This window comes from Armigeres subalbatus, chromosome 3, assembly GCF_024139115.2.
Source record: "Armigeres subalbatus isolate Guangzhou_Male chromosome 3, GZ_Asu_2, whole genome shotgun sequence".
Lineage (NCBI taxonomy): Eukaryota > Metazoa > Arthropoda > Insecta > Diptera > Culicidae > Armigeres > Armigeres subalbatus.
The window spans coordinates 329,465,971-329,487,726 of record NC_085141.1 but is presented as its reverse complement, the minus strand read 5'-3'; the positions used below and the strand labels follow the sequence as shown (position 1 = coordinate 329,487,726).

At 38.9% G+C, this 21,756-nt stretch overlaps 1 protein-coding gene across 1 annotated transcript in view; it reads right to left on the bottom strand.

Annotated features, from left to right (window-relative positions):
- Nucleotides 1–10,023: 10,023 nt before the first annotated feature.
- LOC134225631 (OTU domain-containing protein 7B-like) overlaps nt 10,024–21,756 on the bottom strand; it is a 140,815-nt gene continuing 129,082 nt past the window's right edge. Inside the window, exon 6 of the mRNA XM_062705855.1 lies at nt 10,024–11,922. The gene's annotated coding sequence lies outside the window, so the exon portion shown is untranslated. The remainder of the gene's footprint in view (nt 11,923–21,756) is intronic.

Sequence of the window (21,756 nt, the reverse complement as noted above, 5' to 3'; positions counted from 1 at the left end):
TCGATGATTCATATACTCTTCCTTTATGTTACCCAGTGGAAAAAATATTGAAATTATTGAGATTCGTTTTAGCAGAACTTATATTACAAGACAAGTGAGAAACGCACTCTTACCCCACCGGAGGGGTAAGAGTGCGCATCGGGTGGGGTAAGAGTACGCATTTATCCAATCATGTGCTTTAAGTATATATTAACACAAATAAGAGTTAATAACATTTCATTGATGTTTAATGAGCATATATTAGGGAATGTGTAAAGATTACGTAACTCTTAAAGGGGGAGGGGGTCCTAAAAATGTGCACTTTCATACGAAAAACCATTGTTTTTTTATATATACAAAAAACTACAGAGGTAAAAATATATATCAGGTTTCGCGTGGCGTATACAAAGGCATTTTCCTTAAAGTAAGTCCACCAATCACGTAACGTAAAATTTGGCTATTTCATCACCCCTCCCCCCTATCTTACACTACTTGTATGAATCCTCTAAAAAATATATGGATCGTCACACATCTCACAACCCCTCCCAGCTAAACGTTGCGTAATTTATGAATGTTTCTTTTGATTAAAAGAAATTATCATTTAGATGAAATTGTGTTTTCGTACTATGTTTAGGTGTACAACAAGTCCTAATACAATTTCATTATTTCGCTTCAGTGCTTTGTTCGCAAAGTCCTTTCTAACACCGAATTACTTCAACTTATCCTAAAAACTTGTGATAAGTTCAAATTCTGTCCCTTTTTTCTTAGTTGTGGATCTTTACGCTTTGGAAGAAGTCTTATTTCGGCCGGAGAAACGGGTTTGACATCATAACTTGAAGATTCATATGCGTACTCTTGCCCCACCGGTTCCTGCGTACTTTTACCCCACAGTCCCAAAAATTATTCAAGTAATGGTTTTGACTTCTTGGAAAATCAACCGGATTGGTGTTCTGTATCATAAAGTACTCTATACAATATGTTATCGAAATGGTATAATGTTCACCTGATTGAACGTATTTATGGTAATGAAATACTAGTTGCGTAAATCCAATTATTTTTACCAAAATGACCAAAAAGTTATCTAACTCCATATCTCCCTTGTTGTTTATTCAAATCGTTTACAATTACACATGATAATAGTTGGCCAGAATACCTGTCAAACTGATGCAGTACTGCTAGTTTTTCTTTTTTTATTACTACAAAAAATCGAAAACGTACTCTTACCCCACGCGCACTCTTGCCCCACTCTACTCTACTTGTCATCTTACCCACTTTGTGACATGTGCAACCCACATGTTCTTGAACCCATAGCAACCGTACATCCTGTCAAGACCTCACTAGCTGCACCATGCTGTGAGAAAACGATTCATTCCCACAATATAGAACTGCTTATGCGTTAAATGCAAATGCACGCATAAGCAGGGTTTCATATCGATAATTCAGACACGACAATAATGTGTTCTGCTCATATTTTACCTCTTAGTTGCTAAGCGCTTTCGGCGCAAACCGACTTCTCCGAATTCTGTCCTATTCTCTCTTTCGTTGCATTGATCACCGATTGGTCATTCTTTACATAATATATATACATATCTGACTCCAAGCGTCTCCAGTAGGAAGAGTTGAAAACCTCAAGTAATTTTAATAAACCACACTTGTGTTTTAACCATCGTCGGATACGTGTCGTGATGTAACTGATATATCACATCCGTGGAATTCTGAGCAGGACACGTCATGGCGACCAACTGACAGAGATAAAAACCAAAAATGTATAGTGAAGTTAGTTTGCTGATTTTTTCGATATTACTAATGGTAGTAGTGATTCAAATAGGGGAAGGGGGGCAAAATGCCCTAGTTAAGCAAATACTGCTTTGTTGTCTCATTTGTAACGCTATTCATGGGTATTTTTACATTATGCAACAGTTAAACAAGATAGCTAGTTGATGCCATTCAAAAATTGTAAAAAATCTCAATCATATTGATATTATTCACATTTCAAAAAAGTGGTGATATTCTGTTGCCGGAAAACTCATGAGGCAAAACGCCTTTAGCTGGCAACTACTAAGGAACGAAGTACCCTGCGTCGGCGAATCAGCATTCTGGTATGGATAGTGCGTGGAGACGCAAGTACATTGTAGGTTAGCGACACTAGGGCGTTTTGCCTCGCCAAAATGTTAGATGTTTCTTTAAAATGTGGAAATTTTCGGTTTTTTCGACCTTCCCATACACTATTTTGAAACTTTTTTCGCCTAACCTACATAATTTTAGATCTAGTTTTGTTACAGGCATCTTAATGACGGTAAATATGACGGAAACCACAAAAGGCGTTTTGCATCGGGGGGGCGTTTTGGGGCCTCTTCCCCTATACATACGTTTCTATGAAGAACTAAGAGTGACCATGGAAATGGCGAAAAATACCATGCATTAAGAAGAATTTCAAGTGCAGTGAAAATAATAGTGCTCAGTCTGTTGATGCTCCTATCGTTGATAAAAATGGGTAAATCTCAGTCGAAAAACCAGGATGGTACGACTAATATAAACATAGAAGACCATTTAACAACGAACAATACTTTTCACGAAGAGCATGAACTGAAATTGTGGTTAATTTTGGCAGTTAATATTATACAACTGTTGTGGATCCTGCATAAAGTGTTGAAAAAGAAGTGGCAAGGGTTCGATCGTGCTAGGGCACTGTCGCGAGATAACCTCGAGTCGGTCATTATAGAAAAGTAATCGAAAAACTGAAGTGAGAAATCAGACGCGGGAACGAACGATAACGTTACTGTTGTGGTAGGACAGTGTACATTATGAAACAACCAGCTGGAAATTAGATTTCTTTTGGCCAATGGTTTAGTGTTTACAAGCAAGAACAAAAATCCCACACATAAAGAGAAGAAGAAAGCAGTACCGTTCCAGATGGGCTAACCGGCAACTTGGAGCGGCCCCGATGTACAAAACAGAGATATGCAGTCTATCCAGTGCGATGCTCCGCTGTGAAACAGAAGGAGTCAGCAGAGTCATTCTGCAATACAGTTGAACAACTAACTGCTCAGCTTAGGTCGGTCTATGTAAGAGAGCAAATTCCAGTAAACAGAGCAAACGCGATGGCTACCAAAAAGGGAGTTGAAGCTCTCATTGATGGGGTCAGAAATAATGACACGAAAATTATTTTGAAGGCTGGGACCTTTACCAAAATTTCAGATGCTACACAAAAACTCATGGAAAATGATAAACCAATCCCTGCACAAAAGTTCACTATTAGTAGTACTCAACAAAACAACCGCGGAAGAAATTTCAACAATGGCCGAGGAAATGGGCGTGGTCATTTCCAAAATTACAGAGGAAGTCAAAACAACTTCCAAAGGAATCATCCTAACCGAGGAAACTACAGCGGTTATCGCGGAAATTTACACGGTAGAGGTAACTATAATGGAAGAAGACCTTACCATCAACGAGGACATTTTTTGCAAAGAGGACATCCCAATCCTCATTATGGAATGTACGTGGCCCAAAACATTCCTCAACAATTAAACCAAACCCCTGTTTTTCAACCAATGCAAAACAATATGCAACCCTCGCTACTTACCCATCAACCAGTGCAACAGACACAATCTAATTTTTTAGGCCAACCTCAAGGGCAGTATATGCCATAAATTTATCAGCAACGAATTTTGTGCTTTTGAACATTGAATGTGCTGAACAGCAATGTAGCTTTATAATAGATTGTGGTTCAGACATATCAGTGATAAAAGCATCAAAATTAAAACCTCATCAAAATTACAACCCTGAGGACACTTGCACAATTTCGGGAATAGGCAATGGAATCATAAACACTTATGGAGGAATTACTACTAACCTCCTAATAGATGAATTTCCGCTACAACACAAATTGTATATGGTTCAAGATAACTTTCCAATCCCCACTGATGGAATTCTTGGGAGGGATTTTTTTACCGCCTATAGGTGTTGTATTGATTATAACACATGGATCCTGACAATGAATGCCTTTAACACTTGCATTAGCATACCAATTTTCGATAAAACACGTACCAAACAAATCATACCTCCACGATGCGAAATTATAAAAAAAATGGATCTATTAGATATTGCAGAAGATATGGTTGTTATATCAAATGAAATAACACCAGGTCTAATGTACGCAAATTGCATAATAAATAACGAAAACAAATTTGTGAAGTTCATAAACACCACGAATGAAAATATAATTCTTCCCGACCATTTTATACCAATTATGACACCACTACGAAATTTTTGCTTCTATGGTAAAATTTCTCCTCAACCTACAAACCATGAGAGAAATAAACTTTTATTACGTGAATTACAATTGAATCATGTCGATCCAAAAATCAAACATAATCTCGAACGTCTATGTATGCAATTTAATGACATATTCGCATTACAAGATGATAGCCTTTCCACAAATAATTTCTATCAACAGGAAATTTTGTTGAACGATAATTCTCCTGTCTACATAAAAAATTACAGAACCCCTGAAACACAAAAATCTGAGATTGATTTACAGGTTAGAAAAATGTTAGAACAAAATATTATTCAAAATTCAACTTCACCATACAACTCCCCTATACTACTCGTTCCAAAGAAAACTGATTCTGGTGATAAAAAATGGAGATTAGTTGTTGATTTTCGACAACTCAATAAGAAAATCGTACCAGACAAATTCCCGTTACCTAGGATTGATGAAATACTTGACCAATTAGGTAGAGCGAAGTATTTTTCTACTCTCGACCTAATGTCTGGATTTCATCAAATCCCTTTACAAGAGCATTGTAGAAAATTCACGGCATTTACAGCTGGGAATGGACATTTTGAGTTCAATCGACTACCGTTCGGGCTAAACATTAGCCCTAACAGCTTTCAGCGAATGATGACGCTGGCGCTTAGTGGTCTACCGCCCGAATGCGCATTCCTTTACGTAGATGACGTAATTGTCATAGGATGTTCTCTAAACCATCATCTAAAGAACTTATCAAATGTTTTCGAGCAAATGAGAAATTATAATTTAAAATTAAACCCGAAGAAATGTTGTTTTTTCAAAATTGAAGTGACATTTCTAGGTCATCACGTGTCACAAGAAGGAGTACAACCAGACAAAACAAAGTACTCAACAATAAAAAATTATCCTACCCCAAAAAATGCCGACGTAGGTTTGTTGCTTTCTGCAACTACTACAGACGTTTCATACCAAATTTTGCTGAAATCTCACAACCGTTAAACCACCTAACCAAAAAAGATACACAATTTAACTGGAATGAACAAGGTAATTCAGCGTTTCAAACATTAAAACACCAGTTATTATCACCAAAAATCTTAAAATTTCCTAATTTTAAGAAGGACTTTATTATAACAACTGACGCCTCAAAAGTGGCATGCGGAGCTGTTTTAGCTCAAGAGTATGATGATATTGAGTTGCCCGTGTCGTTTGCTAGCAGAACGTTCACCAAGGGTGAATCTAACAAATCAACTATTGAACGCGAACTGGCCGCAATCCACTGGGCCATCAAGCATTTTCGTCCATATGTGTATGGAAGAAAATTCACTATAAAAACGGACCATCGACCACTTGTGTATTTGTTCACTATGAAAGACCCGTCATCCAAACTAACACAAATGCGGTTAGATTTGGAAGAATACGATTTCACAGTGCAATACATAAAAGGTAAAAGCAACGTAATTTCAGACGCACTTTCAAGAGTGAATCTCGATATCCAAGAACTTAGAAGCATGTACGTAATCACTAGGTCAATGACCAAATCTAAAGCAAACCATACGACTGTTCAGCTGGCCCCACCGGAACCTGATCAATTCCGAGTGTATGATGCCATTAACGGTTTAGAAACATTTGAGTTACCTAAACTAAGTTTCATATATAACAAAATAACAAATAAGATAGATTTATTCGTATTTAATAAAAACTTTAAAAAGAGCCTAGCGTTAGCGCAAGGCCTTGAACTAAATAATAGAATAAAAGTAGTACCAATGCTACAGAATGCATTCAACGAAATTGAAAAAGGGATCCCTAAAATTAAAATGAATAAGAAAAAGAGAACGAAAAATGTCATAAAATTCAAAACGAAATTGGCCAAAAATTTCGCAATTGCAACAAACGATTTAATTTTCAAATATGTTGACGTCAACCTATTTAAGGAAATAGGTAACAAAATTCTTAGGAATGTTACCGTATTGTTGTACGAAAGACCTAAAATAATTAATACTGATGACGACATTAAAATTATTCTTCATCAATATCATGAAACTCCTATTGGAGGTCATATAGGAATAAATCGACTTTATAAAAAATTAAGACCAGTTTATTGGTGGTGGCTGGCCCAATTATTACTTCCGGTCTTTTACTATACTTAGTATAGTAATAGTCAAGCATTCGTTCTACATATTACTAATATGGGGGTAAGCGTGGTGAATTGTTATAGAATTTAAAAAGAAAACGAATGCTAAGACCAAGTGCCACTGGATGACTCCAAACGGGCCAGTATAATGTGGGGTAGTCAGGGTTTAACTAAATTAGCTAATAGTATAACTTATTTTGCCACGCACCAATTTCAGTATAATTTGTTTCTACGAATCAAATTCCTAGAAGTTAGGTTTTCAGCATTACTTAGCGCAAGAGAGGGTTTAAACTCTGCGTTAAACTGAATTTTATTAGTGGCTGTGCTCGGGGCAGTTATGTGTTGAAAGCGGTTTCGGGGCAGTTAGGATTGAGTTTTAATATAAACAGATGTAGGATTGAACAAAGTTATAACCTTTAAGGTTCATATTGTGGAGACTATTGACAGCCAAAGCGTTGAGGATAAGCTTTTAGTTAGCAACTGAATTAATTTATCCGATTTGGAATCCTAGATTGAATAGTAGGTATATATTGATAGAAACTATATACAGTTATCATTTTATTAAGTATTGAGGATATGTTTTTGGTTAAGTTGAGTATCAGATGGGCATGTGTGATATCCATTAATAAGACAGAATTATTAGAACTGTATTTTTGTATTTGTAGTAAGATTAATTACTTACTAATGTTTTGCGGGCCGGCGAGTGAAAGCGGCCCAATTTTTTTATCTACCTCTTTCCAGACGACCAGTGATGAAGAAAATCTTATTGTTCCGGTATCAGCAGTGGTATTCATATTCATAACAACCACCGTCAATACAGGAAGTCTGTGTTCACAACGTGATTACTTCAAGGACAATCCCAACATCTTCTGTGAATTGCAGATAAGTATTGCGTTTATATTTTAATTGCACTGAGCTCGTTCTAATCTGATCGATGAATGAATTTACTTGTCACTAATCAATATCATTAGTAAATTTAAATATTCCCGTAGATTAGAAAAGCAAGTGCATATATTTCTATTTTATGGCAACATATCACAACGAAACGGACCCTTGGGAGCCTTAAGTAAGATCTCGGTCCGGTTGCATCTAAGGAGATCTTAGTGCAGTGCACACCGGACGTGTTGCCCAGTAGACGTATCGCTCAGCGGTATTTAAATACAACGCAGATAGGCTATGGTCAGAGGGTGCGTTGATATTACAAGATTACAAGATTACAAGATTTATAAAAAATTAAGACCAGTTTATTACTGGAAAAATATGAAGCAATCAATATCAGATTACGTAAACCATTGTGAACTTTGTAAAATGAACAAACATTTTCCACAGATAAAAACTCATGCAGTAATTACAACTACACCGGCAAAACCTTTTGAAGTAGTATCAATCGATACTGTTGGACCGTTTCCACTTTCAGTAAACGGGAACCGCTACGCAGTGTCGATACAATGCGACTTCACAAAATTTATCATATTAGTACCAGTTCCAGACAAAACAGCAACAACCATCACCTGTCATAAGACGAGTTTATACAATCCCATTGAATTCCACCACTTAATTGTATCTTGACAGATACGTATTTCGACCTCAAAAGTAAGGCCGTCTTCAGTGTCAAGATACAATTAAGTGGTGGAATTCAATGGGATTGTATAAACTCGTCTTATGACAGGTGAAAACATTCCACTAAAAAGCTCAAAATAATTTTCTTATCAGCAACAACCATGGCTAAAGCTCTAGTTGAGCAATGCATATTAACATTTGGACCAATATCAAAAATTAAAACGGACCAAGGTACAGAATTCAAAGCGATATTTGATGAAGTTTGCAACATGCTAAAAATAACACACACTTGCTCTGCCGCCTACCATCCACAAACAATAGGAGCGTTAGAGAGGAATCATAGGTGTTTGAACGAATACCTACGAAACTTCTGTAACGCTAGAACTAATGATTGGGATAACTGGATGCCGTACTATAGTTTTTGTTATAATACGACCCCCAACCTTGACCATAATTACACACCATTCGAACTAGTTTTCGCTCGTAAAGCCAATATTTTTGAATCAATAAAGACAGAGATATCTCCTTTATACAACCATGAATCCTATAACAATGAAATGAAATATCGATTACAAGTAGCGCACGCACAAGTTTTAGATGCAATTATAAAAGTTAAAGAAAACAGAACTCACAATTTGAATAAAAATGTGCAATCAACTGATATAAAAAACGGCGATATAGTATATTTGGCACAAGAGAATAGAACTAAACTTGATCCAGTTAATTCAGGCCCATATAAAGTTATAAGTACAACCATATCAAATGCTACAATTATCAATAGTCAAAACAAAACCACTGAAGTACATAAATCTCGACTTTTAAAATTCAAAAGTTAAAATTTTCCTTTAGGGGAAAGGAGCATTAGAAGATTTGTAAAAATACATTGAAATCAAAATTCCTGCTTTAAAACTGTTTCAACTAGTAGTAATTGAATGACAACAATCCAAAAGTAAAACTATGTACCCAACCAAACGAAACATAATAAATTTTGTGAGAGGCACTTGGAGTTAAGTTATGAAAATTATTTGTTCTACGAACAACTTCCTTTAGGGGGATGGTGTGACATGTGCAACCCACATGTTCTTGAACCCATAGCAACCGTACATCCTGTCAAGACCTCACTAGCTGCACCATGCTGTGAGAAAACGATTCATTCCCACAATATAGAACTGCTTATGCGTTAAATGCAAATGCACGCATAAGCAGGGTTTCATATCAATAATTCAGACACGACAATAATGTGTTCTGCTCATATTTCACCTCTTAGTTGCTAAGCGCTTTCGGCGCAAACCGACTTCTCCGAATTCTGTCCTATTCTCTCTTTCGTTGCATTGATCACCGATTGGTCATTCTTTACATAATATATATACATATCTGACTCCAAGCGTCTCCAGTAGGAAGAGTTGAAAACCTCAAGTAATTTTAATAAACCACACTTGTGTTTTAACCATCGTCGGATACGTGTCGTGATGTAACTGATATATCACATCCGTGGAATTCTAAGCAGGACACGTCAACTTCTACACTACCGAAATTACGAATAGTTCTGAAAACTATTACACTTCAGTACCTTCATCGACCTCCGCAACTTAGCGGCTACTGAATAAGTCGGAAATTCCCAAACCGGACGGATGACCCAAGCACTCACAATCTATTTCGCGAACCAACGCTTCTAACTACACATGTATGTGTAGTGGACAGGAGTAAGTATTTATTATTGTCTGACAGCTACACACATTCGTAGAGGTTGTGTGAACTTCTTATTAGTTGGTCGTCACGCTCATTGGTTGGTTGGTTGATTGAAGTACCAGTCTATCATACTGAGGGTCGTGGGTTCGAATCCCATCGAAAGAAAGCCTATATATCCATAACATTTTTTGAATTAAATATTTCTCATACGGTGCAAATGCAAATCGTTATAAAACATTGTTATTTATGTCAATGTGGGGAATAGGCAACTGGTATTGTCTTTTTCATTCTTCTACGATATATGGAATTCCTGTTGTCATCAAATAGCTTTATGAAGTCCTATAGAACCCAGCCATATGTAAACACATCTATAATCAAGGAACGTTCGGATCTACAACAAAGCCCGCAATAATTTTCAATATCACATCGTCATCGCAATCTGCGCGCTTTTATTTTTTGGTTTTAGTCAATGATGAGTTCCAGCTGCTTCACTTTCACTTTCCACCTTCTCTTACACCTATATTAACACACAAAATCTCCATCTCGCGTGTTTCTTCTTCGTGTCATTTTGGTTCCTCTCTCGAATACGAATAAATATATAATATATATGTGTTTTCCTTTTGTTTTGTTTTCATTGAGAGAATTCATGTATAATTCACGTTTGTTTTATTTTCACGGTTTCGCATCTTCATCGCTAAACATTTCTCGTTCTAATTTACGCACTATCCACTTTCTCTCTATCCAGACTGTATCTCCTGTTAGTATTATTATTATTTCGTTATTGTGGCTACGAGAGTAGAGTTTTCTGTATATGACTGTGATGTGGTAGGTTTGAGGTTGAGAATTACGGTTTCAAAAAATATGCTGATATACTATTTATTGTACAAGGAGTCTCAACAACTGGGTCTCATTCATCGATCTTTCACTTGCACTGTTCAGATGGTAATAATATAAGCTTAAATAGAACTTCTTCACTGTTAGTTATAACTAACTCTGGGTGTACTTCTGTCTGTGGGTGACTATGAGTCTGAAAAAAAAATACTTTATTTCCTCTTCATATCTACTGTTCAATCAGTAATTTATTATTCCTGTTGGTTGACTTGGGGAAGATGAAGTTTGGAACTAATTTCTCCTGATGATGTTAATTCTAAAACTCGATTAATGTTTATGGGCGTATGCGATTGTGATGTTGTTGCAGAGCTTCTATGGAAACAAACTTTTTTTTTCCGACTCCTTTACACAATGGTGAAAAAATACCAAAACGAAACAGGATTCAAAATGTCAACACGTGTAGAGCAATTGTAGTGAAAATTTCATTTTTTTTTATTTCCAAAACTAAGTTGGTAAGCAGGAGGTCCGTTCCTTTTTGGGGCCTATCTGGCATGAACAAATAATTAAATGAATTAAAATGACAAATGGCGATAATTATCCATAAATCTCACTTTGTAAGGGACAAATAAAAATAAATAGATTCAAAATCATACATTTATATTATTAAAAAATCGAAATATAAGGTGAAAGTTAAAATAATTGTGAACTTGAACAGATGAAAAAGGAACATAAGAGCTTCAGTTACGATTAACTCCAACTAAGATATTTGAAATCTAAGGCGATTTTGGTATTTTTCATCAGACCGTACAAAGCTTATACTAGGATGAAATTATTAGCTTTACTGTGGTGCCCTTATAAGTACAAATCGAGAATGCAAGAATTTAGTGTATTTTTGGCTTTGATTAATACTCTTTAGTAAAAGTACGAAAATTAGGGGAAAAAATGCAAATGAAATCAAATATTAAAGGGTTACGTCATCTCACCTCAAATCTTTTATTTTTGGCATTGTGTGAGTTTTTTTGAACATGTAATATATAATCCGATCATTTCGCATTTGCCAATATAACTTACGCTACTGTCACTACTTTACATGAAAAACTAAAAACTAAAAGGCACACTTAAAAATCATAATTGTTTCACGATTTATTCTTCTTCTCTCTCATCATTTTGGCTCATAAACTTTTTTTTAACTGCATTTCGTTTTCTCTGTTTCCCTTTTTACTTCACAAATCGAATGACATTATAAATGTTTCCGAAGATGAATGTTTTTAAATTTAGCATCTTTAATTATTTGTTTTGTTTTTTGGTATACCGATTCCACTGCTTCATGATTTATTTTCGATTCTCATCATATCAAGCGTTAAAGCGTTTTCGTTATTTTTGTTTTTGTGTATGTTTTTGCATTCTGCTCTCGATATGTGTGTACGTCTTTCAATCTCTCGTTCTCTCTATCACCGCCTATCGTTCTCACTCGATTTGCCTTGCGTTTCAATGATTAGTGGAATAAACGTAGAAGCCGATTAAGCCGAGGGGAAGCGTATCGATTGATATCAGCTCTGTCTGCTATTGCACGCTGAAGCGCACTACCTATTACTATGTTGCTTGCTTGGCAATGGATGGAAACACTACTTCAGTACCATACTAGTAGATGAAATTCTCAATTTTCAATAGTTGAAACCAGTAAACATTGTATGTTTCACATTCGTTCCTGTTTTGCGGTTGCACGATTTAAGCAGAGTTGAAAACCGTCGAGTAAATGCAATGTTTTAATGAAGTTGTTTATTTTAGTGTGACTAGACAGATGGGCATGAACATAGATCTCTGAAAGGAAGATTGATTTCTAACAAAACTTAATCAATGGAATTCATACAATTCAAATCAAATTTGTATAATTCTATTTTGTAGATTACCTAACCAAATTATAGTAGGCAGAGCCTTAGATCGCGGAAAAGCAGTTGAATGAATACACGGAGAAAAAAAAGTGGTAGAATCAACCGAATTTTCTTCAAATCTACAATATTTTTGCATTGATTCATGAATAACAATATTTCTTGTTGATGAGACCACAAATAGGGTTGAATCCAGATACGAGCTGTCACTCTCAAATAATAGGGTAGGATGGGACAATAAGAATCAGGCGTACTCTCAATGTCTCAATACAGAAACATTTTATTATAGCTTTTAAACATTGTACCAAACCAACCTGAAATCGCCCGGGTGTGTCAATGGAACTAGGCTCTACAAGATCACGACTCACTCTGAATAAAAAACAAATACACAATACAGAACTATCAGAAGAAGAAAAAACTTCAGAATCAGAAATGGAAGAAGAAAATATCGACCTAAATTTTTGCTGGACTCAGCAAGACGAAATTCAAACTTAATAATTCAAGTTTTTTTTAAACCATTTTTTGCCATTTTTAACGAGTCATAATCCCAAAACCAAACAGACGATGAAACTCCTGATAGACTCTGGGGCAAATAAGAACATTATCCGACCAGGCATCTCTCACGAATTGCAAACTAAGGAAGAACACACAAATTAGAAATATTTCAGGAAATTACACCATCGACAGGAAAGGAAAAGAAAGTCTTATAGACAAAAACATGCCACCCCAAACATACTACGTTCATAAATTTCACTATTTCTTTGATTTGAATAATTCCATTGGATCACAATTTTTGCAGAAAACAAATCCAAAATGAAAAAGAGACAGTACAAATTGCTAACGTAATCATACCTTTCATGCCGAAAAACTATACTCTTATCAGGTTGAAATCAAAACAAATACCAATGGCGATTGGCTAGTACCAACCTTTCAAAGGCTAAGTAAAAATCAGTCATAGAACCAGGTCTTTACAGTTCACAAAACAATAGAACAACTGTCAAAATTCTCACACCACAACAAAAATTACCACCCATGGAAAGAACTCTTGAGATTAAAGTCAACAACTTTGAAACAATTACCCCTATTCCCGTTACCATAACTTCCGAATTAGATGAATCAAGCATAACTGCATAACACACCTGATTAGAATGGAACATCTTTCAGAACTGGAAAAACGAGAACCTCCAGTTCGACACCTTCACTGAGAAGGTTGGCGTAGAAACAACTGCAGTGGATGTCACACTGGTAAAGTTCATGTCGTGGCTTGGCCCATACACATTAGCCCACACTACAACCAAGTGGTGGAACCACGCGGTTGTTGTCAACCTCCCAATTATCGCGCATGATCTCAAGACCTCGACAAATACCGCAACTGTCTCAAGTATGCCCAAGGCTGCAAATGTATACATCCCCGGGTCCTTCAAATACATCTGCCTTGTCATCGTCGACGTTGTAGGGAGTTCATTCCCACCTACGGAAAGTTATTACATCGGGAACTCGAACAAGGCAACATACTCGGGAAACACCGATTTTAGCAAGTTGGCACACAAGATGTTGGGCCGTAACACAGACAAACCCGCCGTCACGATATCAATGACTGATTGTTTTGCGGCATGGCGAATTATGTGCAAGGGGTTACTCTCTCACGTGAAACCGTTAGCCATCGAAATACAGTTGTTGGTGTTGTCAACGAGCAGATTCGGCGGTTTTTTGGTGTGGACAAATCCAGCCAAGCCTAAGAATCCGGAGACCCTCGAGGACTACTTGTCAGACCACCCATCAGACACACTTCAAGAGTGGATGGCGTTGTGTATCGACGTTGACAGGAAGATTAGCGAGCACAAGATCGCTATAGCACGAAAACAGACTCGGGAAGACTATGACCCCGTGGTTGAGTTAGCGACCCAAAGACATAGGAAGTCGTTGGTAAACGTAGCTATGTCCATCGCGTTTAAAAAGGAAGGAGAGCCTGCGGCTGTAAAAGAGGTTGACCACCTGTCCGGAGCAACATGCATGGATCCTAAGACCGACATAGTAACAGGAGACCATACAATACCAGAATGGTTCACAACGTACAACACGACCGACATAATGCCCGACAGAGTGAAATACTATACGTGGTGGAGATTTAACCCTCTTCATATCCTATCTCAGTTCGCTTGTTCAGACGGCTCAAAACCCTCGCTCACGTCTTTTGTGTCAGGCGAGATTCAGTATGAGCTGACCGAGGCAAGCGATCTAGTCAGGATCAGAGTCAGCACAAGCTGGAGCCTGAGTGACTCCCAGGTTATGGACATATTCCACGCCGCTACCGGTGGTTTCACATCAACATCCCACAACACAACCATGATGTACTATACACGCATTCACCCTAAAACATCTTTCTCTTGTCTATCAGCACTAGCAATAAAAACATACAGAACGTTTTTCAAAACAGAATAGGTCAGGAATGCATGGACCCGAACGAAGGCCTCGGTGCAGCATGCGTAAGCAGTTTGCATCAAGGCACTCAAAGTGCGCCACATGTTCTGCTGACTACACTTTTACTCGATGGTGGTCGTCCGTTTGGACGATGCGCAAAGGCTCATGTTTCAACCCAAATATGTTACTGCCGAAATATTGTCACCGCTGCCCCAGGCGTCTATATCTATCTTTGTTACATTTATTGATACAATGTAATAACAATCGATTTGAAAACCAAATAAAAGGGACGTAGGTCCCAGTACCAGGACAGTCTAGTTCTGACTCCAAAACTATGTGTTTCAATGTACCTCGTACATACCGAAACATCCTCTAGCACCCTGGTCTCCCGGTATTGCTTCCTTCGAGGATAGTAGAAGTCAAGAACTACGTCTAGAGTCACAGACTCCGGACAGACTATGTTATGGCGACCGGACTTAGTCGAATTTCTGATTTTCGAAGAAAATATGAAGAAGATCTGGTGGCTGTTCGTAATAATAAAAGAAGAGTTACAGCAGTGGAAGTCAATAATGCAGCAGGCAAAAAACGCGACCCGGTAAAACATAATAAGAAGAGACAATGGAGAAATTGCAAACTTTTATTACCAATTTGACAAGGAAAAGAACAATTGTAGTGCCAAATGGGATTCGTAAATCAGTACTGCAGCTACTTATAAAGGAAGACTTTGTGAAAGTGAGAAAAGTATCGAATAATCGATACAAAATTCAGGAACTAAGTCTTAGTAATATCGTGATTGTGAAACGTAGGCATATAAGAGCGGAAGAGCTCCTAGACTACGCGACAAAAGTTTGCCCTAGTATCTCTGGATTGGTGTTTATCTCCACGGATAAAGGAATTATGACGCATCAGGAAGCGTCAGAAAAAACTTAGGTGGACGTGTATTGGCAATCCTGTATTGAATAGTGTGTAGTGATAAAGCACATGCGTTTTGAACATTGAAAAGAAGAAAAAATAAGTTTATAGCAACCAACGCATACGAAATCAATGTGCAGACAGGGGAAGTCTTTCATTACGTCCCACTTACCTATGAGGATCGCGAAGCAGCGAACTAAGAGAGTTACGACTCCAACAACAACAGCAGTACCAAGTGACAAAGAAGAAAATGGTATCAGTGACAATGATCGTAAGCAGAAAAACAATGCATGGTCCAACAGTGACTTTGGAATCGTCAAGGTTTGGAGGAGACGTTAAGGTTGTCGTCAACGGCACTTCTAGCCTAAGGCTCGACTACGATGACGAGTGGTACGAAAAGGTCGGGTACCATCTGGTCGAAGGCAAATCAGGTCCGATTGACATATCTTTGCTTACGAGCTCAATTAGCTATGAGAAGCGTGTCCAAAGACGAGCGGATGGGTATTTCACGATTTTGACCCCCAACAAAGATTCACACCGTATGGAAGTCCACTGGACCAGCTGGTACTATAACCACATCAATGACTTGAGCAAGAAGGAACTCCGAATGAAATCACGAATTGCTGTTCCCGAATACGATGGTGTTGTCGAACTTAATTTCATCTGCTTCCCCGAGACTCGTAAGTACAAGGGATATGGACGTTACGCGAGTTAACGGCCACGCCAGCTACCAGCTGACACCAATATCGACGACAGGAATGCTGACCGAGATGGGCAGCAACGAACCCACCAAAACGAGGGCGACGAAATGCTGACGACACCGACGGAGCGAAGGGCAACGGCATGGTTCAATCAGTGTTGAAGTGTAATGAATTATAATTGAATTGAATAAGAGGCAGTTCTAGTTAGGTCGGCGATAAGTGTAGACGTATTTTTTTAAAAAGGGTTTCACAACCCAAAGTTGTTAACTGGAGGCTCTGGCGAGATCCTTCTGTTCGGGAACAGTATAAGTGCTTAGTGAGTGTAAAAATCTTAGTGAAGTGCAACGCAAATCTTAAAAAAGACTTAGTGTATTTTTGGTTCAAAGAGCCGAGCACCACTCTGCACGAAGCAAACTGCAGGACACCAGAGGACCCAATCGGCACGGCTGGACCGAAGTAGCGGCTGCAAAACGGACAACCCAAAAGTGCCTGCCGGCAGATCCCCCGATTCACGAAGGAAAGCCAATCATAAGACCAACGGATCCAATGTTGGCAATATTAATGTAAGTAACCAAAAAAGTCCAAAAAAATATTTGGCAGTTATTCTAGAAAATCCAAGCTAGATATCACAACGACGTTTGGTGTGCATTTGTTTTGAGTGAATTTGTGTAGAAGTGATTATAGTGAAATAAAAAGAGTGCGTGTTGGCTCTTGTTTCGGACGGCAGAACGATCGCGCGATTTGCCGAAATTTTGTGTTTTGCATTGCGCGGCCGGTAATAAAGTTAATTAGTTCAGTGCGTGTTGGCTCTTGTTTCGGACGGCAGAACGATCGCGCGATTTGCCGAAATTTTGTGTTTTGTTTTGTTTTTCCTTAGGACGGTTCGTAAGTAAATTGATGAATATATTTTATTATTTTTACAGCATATACTGTTATTGACAAACGCTCTATATTATCGAATAGAGCTCCCTATTATTCACCTTTCCCACTAACACAAATTTTCCTTCCCGAGACATCTATGAAGGTAGTATGGGTTCCCTGCATCTTCACTAGTAGATGTTGAACTAACATTCCTTCCCTTCCTTCCGTGATTGTAAGGACGTGGCCAGGTATACAACTGCTACTGTATAGGAAAAGGTACTAATCCCAAGTACCAATTTGCGACAATATACAGTAGATTGCGCAATTCAAGCTCTGTCTGGTAGGTGGGCGGGTGTCGCGGGAGAGGGTTCTCTTCGTCGACTTCCCCTCATTTGAATGAAAGTGACAGGCAGGGAGTTTCTTTGCAGTTTATCACCTCAGAATGCAAGTTCGCATTGTTTTCTTTCGTTCTGAAGTGATAAACCATAGAGAGATCTGCTGCTTGTCACTTTTGTTTAAGGGGGGGGGTCGACGGGGAGAGTTCTCTCTTGCGACATTCGCCCTTATTCCGAATGGAGCTTGAATTGAGCATTGTATAGCCACCCACGATTTGTACAATCACATATGCTATGCTAAGTGATTATAGTGAAATAAAAGTTGTTGATTAGTACAAACGAACAGAATGACAACTCCTGCTGAATCTACAGAGTACACTGCAGAGCAGAGACATGCTATTGAAAATTTTGCCAGTGTAGGAAGACTATCGGATTTCGTTGACGGTAAGCCAACGTACTTGATCAGTTGGATTACTGATGTAGAAGGTCTTTTTGATCTTTTCAAACATTTGCCCAAGAAATCTGTTGAATATGGAATTTTGTTACGAATCATTCGTAGGAAAATTATTAACGAAGCGGCCGACGTTTTGAATTCCAATAACGTCTTTTACGACTGGGCTGAGATTAAAAGTACGTTGCTACTCTACTATAGAGATAAACGGGACGTGCAAACCCTGGATTATGAATTAAAAACCATAAAGAAAGCCACAAATGAAAGCCTTAATTCCTATTTTAGTAGAGTAAACGAGTTGCTCTCTTCTTTGAAGAACAACAAAGCCCCTGGGGTTGACCAACTACCAGGAGAGCTATTTAAACACGGTGGTGAGGCACTGGCTAGAGCGCTGCACTGGGTCATTACCAAGATTTGGGAGGAGGAAGTTTTGCCGCAGGAGTGGATGGAAGGTGTCGTGTGTCCCATCTACAAAAAGGACGATAAGCTGGATTGTAGCAACTACCGCGCAATCACATTGCTGAACGCCGCCTACAAGGTACTCTCCCAAATTTTATGCCGTCGACTAGCACCAACTGCAAGGGAGTTCGTGGGGCAGTACCAGGCGGTTTTATGGGCGAACGCTCCACCACGGACCAGGTGTTCGCCATTCGCCAAGTACTGCAGAAATGCCGCGAATACAACGTGCCCACACATCATCTATTCATCGACTTCAAAGCCGCATATGATACAATCGATCGGGACCAGCTATGGCAGCTAATGCACGAACACGGTTTTCCGGATAAACTGACACGGTTGATCAAAGCGACGATGGATCGGGTGATGTGCGTAGTTCGAGTTTCAGGGGCATTCTCGAGTCCCTTCGAAACCCGCAGAGGGTTACGGCAAGGTGATGGTCTTTCGTGTTTGCTATTCAACATCGCTTTGGAAGGGGTAATACGAAGAGCAGGGATTAACACGAGTGGTACAATTTTCAATAAGTCCGTCCAGCTATTTGGTTTCGCCGACGACATAGATATTATGGCACGTAACTTTGAGAAGATGGAGGAAGCCTACATCAGACTGAAGAGGGAAGCTAAGCGGATCGGACTAGTCATCAACACGTCAAAGACGAAGTACATGATAGGAAGAGGTTCAAGAGAAGACAATGTGAGCCACCCACCGCGAGTTTGCATCGGTGGTGACGAAATTGAGGTGGTAGAAGAATTTGTGTACTTGGGCTCACTGGTGACTGCCGAAAATGACACCAGCAAAGAAATTCGGAGACGCATAGTGGCTGGAAATCGTACGTACTTTGGACTCCGCAAGACGCTACGATCGAATAGAGTTCGCCGCCGTACCAAACTGACAATCTACAAAACACTAATTAGACCGGTAGTCCTCTACGGACACGAGACCTGGACGATGCTCGTGGAGGACCAACGCGCACTTGGAGTTTTCGAAAGGAAAGTGCTGCGTACCATCTATGGTGGGGTGCAGATGGCGGACGGTACGTGGAGGAGGCGAATGAACCACGAATTGCATCAGCTGTTGGGAGAACCATCCATCGTTCACACCGCGAAAATCGGACGACTGCGATGGGCCGGGCACGTAGCCAGAATGTAGGACAGTAACCCGGTGAAAATGGTTCTCGACAACGATCCGACGGGCACAAGAAGGCGAGGTGCGCAGCGGGCAAGGTGGATCGATCAGGTGGAAGATGACTTGCGGACCCTCCGTAGACTGCGTGGTTGGCGACGTGTAGCCATGGACCGAGCCGAATGGAGAAGACTCTTACATACCGCACAGGCCACTTCGGCCTTAGTCTGATTGAATAATAAATAATCTCTTCTTTGATCGTTCAAATACAAATTGACGATGATATGCAACATCATGTTGCTTCGCATTCGGATTATTTCCGGAAAAAAGCTCTGGACTCATTTATTAGGGGTCTAGAAAAACCCCTTAGAGCATCATTATCGGTCGCGAGGATTTTAATCACCCGCGCAGCGCTTTCATTTTAGTTTCGTCACTCGTTTCCGTATCGGTCACTATTTTCGGCTCTCAATTTGGTTGCTGTATTCCGTACCGGTGACGTTTGACAGTTGACAGTTCATCAAATAGCAGTGCTCTTATCGCGCTACCAAATTTGGTCACCTGTCAGTCGCGCTATTGTTATAGCAGCGCGTTTAGTAGGGGAGACTGGGTAGACTTGATCCCCTTTTCTGATTTCAGATATATCACAGCCAAAAATGAATAAACATACGCAATTTCCACACAGACTCTCTAAGAAATATAGTATTTAACTTTACTGATGTATGACAATCCTTAAATTATTGTTGTTATTGATACACAATCGATTTTTTGGAGTGCTGTCAAAAATCGACTTTTAAAATATTCGGGGGAAATTGATCCCTCTCCGAGAACTTGCTTTGATAAAATTAGAAAGGTGCCCTCCGGTTTTTTAAATATTTTTCCTTCAAAATACGCGGAATTTTCGAATTGCTGTGCGTATACATGAACGATTTTTGTTATTGAATTTGGCAGCACATGCAATTTTAAAATTTGGGGAGACTTGATCCCTTTTTTATGATATCTACGTAATAAATAATTTTTCCTGACAACCCTTCATCAAATCTGTCAAATTTACAAAAAAATAGAAACCTGAGAATAGATTTATATTTTTTTGAATTTTTTCGCCAAATTTTTGTATGGGTGACTAATGGGGGATCAAGTGTCCCCATATTGAGGCAATAACTTCAAATCCAAATATCCTAAAAAATTGATGGAATGTTAACATTTTCATCAGTACAGATCATTAAGCATATTTATAGCTTTGTGCTGTGAAAAAATGAAAGCATTTGGTCATTGTTATGAAAAGTTGTTCAAATTTTGCTTGGCCAATAAAAAAATCTTTAGGATGGTCAAAACATACAAACCGCCCTGCAGAATAAATAAGGTTGTCAATCCAAAAAATAACTCACCACATAAAGGTCATTTGTCTAGAGGATCAATACTAAAAAATTCGCTAGAACAAAACTACTTTAGTCTTCGATAAAACAGGGGGTAATCAAGTCTCCCCGGGGATCAAGTCTACCCACCTTCCCCTATCGACCGGTGAAGTGTCAAGTAATGATACTGCGCTGCCAAACGGCTTAAGCTCACCACCGGTAATCTTGCTCTTAACGTACTGCTGAAAACAGCAGATGTGAAAACGTTAAGCAAGGCTTATCAATTTTGCATCGATTATTATAATATGGACATAAGATCGGCACCATTCAAGAATGAACATTCCAACCATCCAACATCGAAACCAAGGGATCTTAACGTTCCCACTATTCCTTTCAATCAAATGGCCCATAAAAGATTGATTCCACCACCCAGAAATCTACTGCCTCCAAAGCCGGCACCGAGGTTACCACAATATCAGCCACAGTTCCAACCAAGATTCCAACCACAATTCCAACCCCCATTTCGGAATAGAACAGATAGAAGATGAAATCGATCCACAACCCTCGACTTCTGGAACTATCGCTGCGACATCGCCTGAAACAATTTTTTTTTTAGAGTGGAACCCGAGTTGGTAATTCCAACTCTACCGTACATTTATCTGAGAACAAATATTGGGGAATTCCCATTCCTCATAGATACAGGGGCGAACATAAACATAATCGATCTAAAATCAGCCTACAGCTACAGAATTTCCAAACCTTATGACTTCAAAGCAGATGGTATATCCAATGCCAACAGAAAATTTATTGCCAC